General features: G+C 46.6%; 12 non-coding genes and 8 pseudogenes across 12 annotated transcripts; all 20 read left to right on the forward strand.

Moving 5' to 3' along the window:
- Window positions 1-34: 34 nt before the first annotated feature.
- LOC138542648 (5S ribosomal RNA) lies at window positions 35-143 on the forward strand (annotated as a pseudogene).
- Window positions 144-248: 105 nt separating this feature from the next.
- Window positions 249-357, forward strand: LOC138543624 (5S ribosomal RNA; annotated as a pseudogene).
- A 454-nt stretch (window positions 358-811) lies between these two features.
- Window positions 812-930, forward strand: LOC138537793 (5S ribosomal RNA). The gene has a single exon (XR_011285917.1). It is a non-coding gene; the product is annotated as a 5S ribosomal RNA (ribosomal RNA).
- Window positions 931-1036: 106 nt separating this feature from the next.
- On the forward strand, window positions 1037-1145 carry LOC138546729 (5S ribosomal RNA; annotated as a pseudogene).
- Window positions 1146-1598: 453 nt separating this feature from the next.
- Window positions 1599-1717, forward strand: LOC138549145 (5S ribosomal RNA). Its single transcript, XR_011292930.1, has one exon. It is a non-coding gene; the product is annotated as a 5S ribosomal RNA (ribosomal RNA).
- Window positions 1718-1823: 106 nt separating this feature from the next.
- On the forward strand, window positions 1824-1932 carry LOC138546875 (5S ribosomal RNA; annotated as a pseudogene).
- A 453-nt stretch (window positions 1933-2385) lies between these two features.
- On the forward strand, window positions 2386-2504 carry LOC138549146 (5S ribosomal RNA). Its single transcript, XR_011292931.1, has one exon. It is a non-coding gene; the product is annotated as a 5S ribosomal RNA (ribosomal RNA).
- A 106-nt stretch (window positions 2505-2610) lies between these two features.
- LOC138537345 (5S ribosomal RNA) lies at window positions 2611-2729 on the forward strand. Its single transcript, XR_011285484.1, has one exon. It is a non-coding gene; the product is annotated as a 5S ribosomal RNA (ribosomal RNA).
- Window positions 2730-2835: 106 nt separating this feature from the next.
- On the forward strand, window positions 2836-2954 carry LOC138550243 (5S ribosomal RNA). Its single transcript, XR_011294000.1, has one exon. It is a non-coding gene; the product is annotated as a 5S ribosomal RNA (ribosomal RNA).
- Window positions 2955-3059: 105 nt separating this feature from the next.
- On the forward strand, window positions 3060-3168 carry LOC138544343 (5S ribosomal RNA; annotated as a pseudogene).
- Window positions 3169-3622: 454 nt separating this feature from the next.
- LOC138549147 (5S ribosomal RNA) lies at window positions 3623-3741 on the forward strand. Its single transcript, XR_011292932.1, has one exon. It is a non-coding gene; the product is annotated as a 5S ribosomal RNA (ribosomal RNA).
- Window positions 3742-3847: 106 nt separating this feature from the next.
- Window positions 3848-3966, forward strand: LOC138543407 (5S ribosomal RNA). Its single transcript, XR_011290604.1, has one exon. It is a non-coding gene; the product is annotated as a 5S ribosomal RNA (ribosomal RNA).
- A 106-nt stretch (window positions 3967-4072) lies between these two features.
- Window positions 4073-4191, forward strand: LOC138537669 (5S ribosomal RNA). The gene has a single exon (XR_011285798.1). It is a non-coding gene; the product is annotated as a 5S ribosomal RNA (ribosomal RNA).
- Window positions 4192-4296: 105 nt separating this feature from the next.
- LOC138543625 (5S ribosomal RNA) lies at window positions 4297-4405 on the forward strand (annotated as a pseudogene).
- A 461-nt stretch (window positions 4406-4866) lies between these two features.
- On the forward strand, window positions 4867-4975 carry LOC138543009 (5S ribosomal RNA; annotated as a pseudogene).
- Window positions 4976-5081: 106 nt separating this feature from the next.
- On the forward strand, window positions 5082-5200 carry LOC138540050 (5S ribosomal RNA). Its single transcript, XR_011288109.1, has one exon. It is a non-coding gene; the product is annotated as a 5S ribosomal RNA (ribosomal RNA).
- A 106-nt stretch (window positions 5201-5306) lies between these two features.
- On the forward strand, window positions 5307-5425 carry LOC138550393 (5S ribosomal RNA). Its single transcript, XR_011294147.1, has one exon. It is a non-coding gene; the product is annotated as a 5S ribosomal RNA (ribosomal RNA).
- Window positions 5426-5531: 106 nt separating this feature from the next.
- On the forward strand, window positions 5532-5650 carry LOC138537107 (5S ribosomal RNA). Its single transcript, XR_011285255.1, has one exon. It is a non-coding gene; the product is annotated as a 5S ribosomal RNA (ribosomal RNA).
- Window positions 5651-5756: 106 nt separating this feature from the next.
- Window positions 5757-5875, forward strand: LOC138548102 (5S ribosomal RNA). Its single transcript, XR_011291917.1, has one exon. It is a non-coding gene; the product is annotated as a 5S ribosomal RNA (ribosomal RNA).
- Window positions 5876-5981: 106 nt separating this feature from the next.
- The window catches only part of LOC138547126 (5S ribosomal RNA), a 109-nt pseudogene continuing 90 nt past the window's right edge, over window positions 5982-6000 (forward strand).

Below are 6000 nucleotides of genomic sequence, written 5' to 3' on the forward strand. Positions count from 1 at the left end.
GATGCTTAAAAGTACAAAACTCACTAGGCCCAGAGCCTACGGCCACACCACACTGAATGCGCCCGATCTCGGAAGCTAAGCAGTGTCGGGCCTAGTTAGTACCTGGATGGGAGACCACCTGGGAATACCAGGTGCTGTAGGCTTTTTTGTGCTCCAAGTTCAGGAAGTGAGCCATTTCACAATTGCCTTTCAAAACTGCAAGGTCTAGCCGACTAGATGCTTAAAAGTACAAACTCACTAGGCCAAGAGCCTACGGCCACACCACACTGAATGCGCCCGATCTCGGAAGCTAAGCAGGGTCGGGCCTAGTTAGTACCTGGATGGGAGACTGCCTGGGAATACCAGGTGCTGTAGGCTTTTTTTGTGCTCCATGATTAGTAATTGCGCAACTTCTCAATTATTTTTCAAATTTGGTATGTTTCCAAAATAATTGTATCCCGTTTTATAGCGGAAATGTTGGACAACATCATGAGGGCTGGAGCTACCTTTTTACATAGAATTAGCATACAGGTAGTGTGTTCATGGGTAATAAATCGACTTTCACATGTAATGCAGTACAGAGAATATTGAGTCCTTCAAGAGGCATGAAAGAAAACCATTATTGTGTTGATTGTTCTCTCCACCTCCCTGCAACAGACACAGGATGGATGAATTAAAGTTATCCTACCAGACATAGGAGTCCTGAATGGGCCCACCAGTCTTATATATCTCGCCTGATCGAGCGATGAGCGTGGTATCATGTTGCAAGTGGCTGCATGGCTTAGCTTACTAAATGCAAATGCATAAGAGTAATATTCTTAGCATTCCTAGAGCCTACGGCCACACCACACTGAATGCACCCGATCTCGTCTGATCTTGGAAGTTAAGCAGTGTCAGGCCTAGTTAGTACCTGGATGGGAGACCGCCTGGGAATACCAGGTGCTGTAGGCTTTTTTGTGCTCCAAGTTCAGGAAGTGAGCCATTTCACAATTGCCTTTCAAAACTGCAAGGTCTAGCCGACTAGATGCTTAAAAGTACAAAACTCACTAGGCCCAGAGCCTACGGCCACACCACACTGAATGTGCCCAATCTCGGAAGCTAAGCAGGGTCGGGCCTAGTTAGTACCTGGATGGGAGACTGCCTGGGAATACCAGGTGCTGTAGGCTTTTTTGTGCTCCATGATTAGTAATTGCGCAACTTCTCAATTATTTTTCAAATTTGGTATGTTTCCAAAATAATTGTATCCCGTTTTATAGCGGAAATGTTGGACAACATCATGAGGGCTGGAGCTACCTTTTTACATAGAATTAGCATACAGGTAGTGTGTTCATGGGTAATAAATCGACTTTCACATGTAATGCAGTACAGAGAATATTGAGTCCTTCAAGAGGCATGAAAGAAAACCATTATTGTGTTGATTGTTCTCTCCACCTCCCTGCAACAGACACAGGATGGATGAATTAAAGTTATCCTACCAGACATAGGAGTCCTGAATGGGCCCACCAGTCTTATATATCTCGCCTGATCGAGCGATGAGCGTGGTATCATGTTGCAAGTGGCTGCATGGCTTAGCTTACTAAATGCAAATGCATAAGAGTAATATTCTTAGCATTCCTAGAGCCTACGGCCACACCACACTGAATGCACCCGATCTCGTCTGATCTCGGAAGTTAAGCAGTGTCAGGCCTAGTTAGTACCTGGATGGGAGACCGCCTGGGAATACCAGGTGCTGTAGGCTTTTTTGTGCTCCAAGTTCAGGAAGTGAGCCATTTCTCAATTGCCTTTCAAAACTGCAAGGTCTAGCCGACTAGATGCTTAAAAGTACAAAACTCACTAGGCCCAGAGCCTACGGCCACACCACACTGAATGTGCCCAATCTCGGAAGCTAAGCAGGGTCGGGCCTAATTAGTACCTGGATGGGAGACTGCCTGGGAATACCAGGTGCTGTAGGCTTTTTTGTGCTCCATGATTAGTAATTGCGCAACTTCTCAATTATTTTTCAAATTTGGTATGTTTCCAAAATAATTGTATCCCGTTTTATAGCGGAAATGTTGGACAACATCATGAGGGCTGGAGCTACCTTTTTACATAGAATTAGCATACAGGTAGTGTGTTCATGGGTAATAAATCGACTTTCACATGTAATGCAGTACAGAGAATATTGAGTCCTTCAAGAGGCATGAAAGAAAACCATTATTGTGTTGATTGTTCTCTCCACCTCCCTGCAACAGACACAGGATGGATGAATTAAAGTTATCCTACCAGACATAGGAGTCCTGAATGGGCCCACCAGTCTTATATATCTCGCCTGATCGAGCGATGAGCGTGGTATCATGTTGCAAGTGGCTGTATGGCTTAGCTTACTAAATGCAAATGCATAAGAGTAATATTCTTAGCATTCCTAGAGCCTACGGCCACACCACACTGAATGCACCCGATCTCGTCTGATCTCGGAAGTTAAGCAGTGTCAGGCCTAGTTAGTACCTGGATGGGAGACCGCCTGGGAATACCAGGTGCTGTAGGCTTTTTTGTGCTCCAAGTTCAGGAAGTGAGCCCTTTCTCAATTGCCTTTTAAAACTGCAAGGTCTAGCCGACTAGATGCTTAAAAGTACAACACTCACTAGGCCCAGAGCCTACGGCCACACCACACTGAATGCGCCTGATCTTGTCTGATCTCAGAAGCTAAGCAGTGTCGGGCCTAGTTAGTACCTGGATGGGAGACCGCCTGGGAATACCAGGTGCTGTAGGCTTTTTTGTACTCCAAGTTCAGGAAGTGAGCCATTTCTCAATTGCCTTTCAAAACTGCAAGGTCTAGCCGACTAGATGCTTAAAAGTACAAAACTCACTAGGCCCAGAGCCTACGGCCACACCACACTGAATGCGCCCGATCTCGTCTGATCTCGGAAGCTAAGCAGTGTCGGGCCTAGTTAGTACCTGGATGGGAGACCACCTGGGAATACCAGGTGCTGTAGGCTTTTTTGTGCTCCAAGTTCAGGAAGTGAGCCATTTCACAATTGCCTTTCAAAACTGCAAGGTCTAGCCGACTAGATGCTTAAAAGTACAAACTCACTAGGCCCAGAGCCTACGGCCACACCACACTGAATGCGCCCGATCTCGGAAGCTAAGCAGGGTCGGGCCTAGTTAGTACCTGGATGGGAGACTGCCTGGGAATACCAGGTGCTGTAGACTTTTTTTGTGCTCCATGATTAGTAATTGCGCAACTTCTCAATTATTTTTCAAATTTGGTATGTTTCCAAAATAATTGTATCCCGTTTTATAGCGGAAATGTTGGACAACATCATGAGGGCTGGAGCTACCTTTTTACATAGAATTAGCATACAGGTAGTGTGTTCATGGGTAATAAATCGACTTTCACATGTAATGCAGTACAGAGAATATTGAGTCCTTCAAGAGGCATGAAAGAAAACCATTATTGTGTTGATTGTTCTCTCCACCTCCCTGCAACAGACACAGGATGGATGAATTAAAGTTATCCTACCAGACATAGGAGTCCTGAATGGGCCCACCAGTCTTATATATCTCGCCTGATCGAGCGATGAGCGTGGTATCATGTTGCAAGTGGCTGTATGGCTTAGCTTACTAAATGCAAATGCATAAGAGTAATATTCTTAGCATTCCTAGAGCCTACGGCCACACCACACTGAATGCACCCGATCTCGTCTGATCTCGGAAGTTAAGCAGTGTCAGGCCTAGTTAGTACCTGGATGGGAGACCGCCTGGGAATACCAGGTGCTGTAGGCTTTTTTGTGCTCCAAGTTCAGGAAGTGAGCCCTTTCTCAATTGCCTTTTAAAACTGCAAGGTCTAGCCGACTAGATGCTTAAAAGTACAACACTCACTAGGCCCAGAGCCTACGGCCACACCACACTGAATGCGCCTGATCTCGTCTGATCTCAGAAGCTAAGCAGTGTCGGGCCTAGTTAGTACCTGGATGGGAGACCGCCTGGGAATACCAGGTGCTGTAGGCTTTTTTGTACTCCAAGTTCAGGAAGTGAGCCATTTCTCAATTGCCTTTCAAAACTGCAAGGTCTAGCCGACTAGATGCTTAAAAGTACAAAACTCACTAGGCCCAGAGCCTACAGCCACACCACACTGAATGCGCCCGATCTCGTCTGATCTCGGAAGCTAAGCAGTGTCGGGCCTAGTTAGTACCTGGATGGGAGACCACCTGGGAATACCAGGTGCTGTAGGCTTTTTTGTGCTCCAAGTTCAGGAAGTGAGCCATTTCACAATTGCCTTTCAAAACTGCAAGGTCTAGCCGACTAGATGCTTAAAAGTACAAACTCACTAGGCCCAGAGCCTACGGCCACACCACACTGAATGCGCCCGATCTCGGAAGCTAAGCAGGGTCGGGCCTAGTTAGTACCTGGATGGGAGACTGCCTGGGAATACCAGGTGCTGTAGGCTTTTTTTGTGCTCCATGATTAGTAATTGCGCAACTTCTCAATTATTTTTCAAATTTGGTATGTTTCCAAAATAATTGTATCCCGTTTTATAGCGGAAATGTTGGACAACATCATGAGGGCTGGAGCTACCTTTTTACATAGAATTAGCATACAGGTAGTGTGTTCATGGGTAATAAATCGACTTTCACATGTAATGCAGTACAGAGAATATTGAGTCCTTCAAGAGGCATGAAAGAAAACCATTATTGTGTTGATTGTTCTCTCCACCTCCCTGCAACAGACACAGGATGGATGAATTAAAGTTATCCTACCAGACATAGGAGTCCTGAATGGGCCCACCAGTCTTATATATCTCGCCTGATCGAGCGATGAGCGATGAGCGTGGTATCATGTTGCAAGTGGCTGCATGGCTTAGCTTACTAAATGCAAATGCATAAGAGTAATATTCTTAGCATTCCTAGAGCCTACGGCCACACCACACTGAATGCACCTGATCTCGGAAGTTAAGCAGTGTCAGGCCTAGTTAGTACCTGGATGGGAGACCGCCTGGGAATACCAGGTGCTGTAGGCTTTTTTGTGCTCCAAGTTCAGGAAGTGAGCCCTTTCTCAATTGCCTTTTAAAACTGCAAGGTCTAGCCGACTAGATGCTTAAAAGTACAAAACTCACTAGGCCCAGAGCCTACGGCCACACCACACTGAATGTGCCTGATCTCGTCTGATCTCAGAAGCTAAGCAGTGTCGGGCCTAGTTAGTACCTGGATGGAAGACCGCCTGGGAATACCAGGTGCTGTAGGCTTTTTTGTACTCCAAGTTCAGGAAGTGAGCCATTTCTCAATTGCCTTTCAAAACTGCAAGGTCTAGCCGACTAGATGCTTAAAAGTACAAAACTCACAAGAACCAGAGCCTACGGCCACACCACACTGAATGCGCCCGATCTCGTCTGATCTCGGAAGCTAAGCAGTGTCGGGCCTCGTTAGTACCTGGATGGGAGACCGCCTGGGAATACCAGGTGCTGTAGGCTTTTTTGTGCTCCAAGTTCAGGAAGTGAGCCATTTCTCAATTGCCTTTCAAAATTGCAAGGTCTAGCTGACTAGATGCTTAAAAGTACAAAACTCACTAGGCCCAGAGCCTACGGCCACACCACACTGATTGCGCCCGATCTCGTCTGATCTCGGAAGCTAAGCAGTGTCGGGCCTCGTTAGTACCTGGATGGGAGACCGCCTGGGAATACCAGGTGCTGTAGGCTTTTTTGTGCTCCAAGTTCAGGAAGTGAGCCATTTCTCAATTGCCTTTCAAAACTGCAAGGTCTAGCTGACTAGATGCTTAAAAGTACAAAACTCACTAGGCCCAGAGCCTACGGCCACACCACACTGATTGCGCCCGATCTCGTCTGATCTCGGAAGCTAAGCAGTGTCGGGCCTAGTTAGTACCTGGATGGGAGACCACCTGGGAATACCAGGTGCTGTAGGCTTTTTTGTGCTCCAAGTTCAGGAAGTGAGCCATTTCACAATTGCCTTTCAAAACTGCAAGGTCTAGCCGACTAGATGCTTAAAAGTACAAAACTCACTAGGCCCAGAGCCTACGGCCACACCACAC

Source organism: Ambystoma mexicanum, unplaced genomic scaffold (assembly GCF_040938575.1).
Source record: "Ambystoma mexicanum isolate Mex_15411 unplaced genomic scaffold, UKY_AmexF1_1 Mex_scaf10, whole genome shotgun sequence".
In the NCBI taxonomy this organism is placed as follows: domain Eukaryota; kingdom Metazoa; phylum Chordata; class Amphibia; order Caudata; family Ambystomatidae; genus Ambystoma; species Ambystoma mexicanum.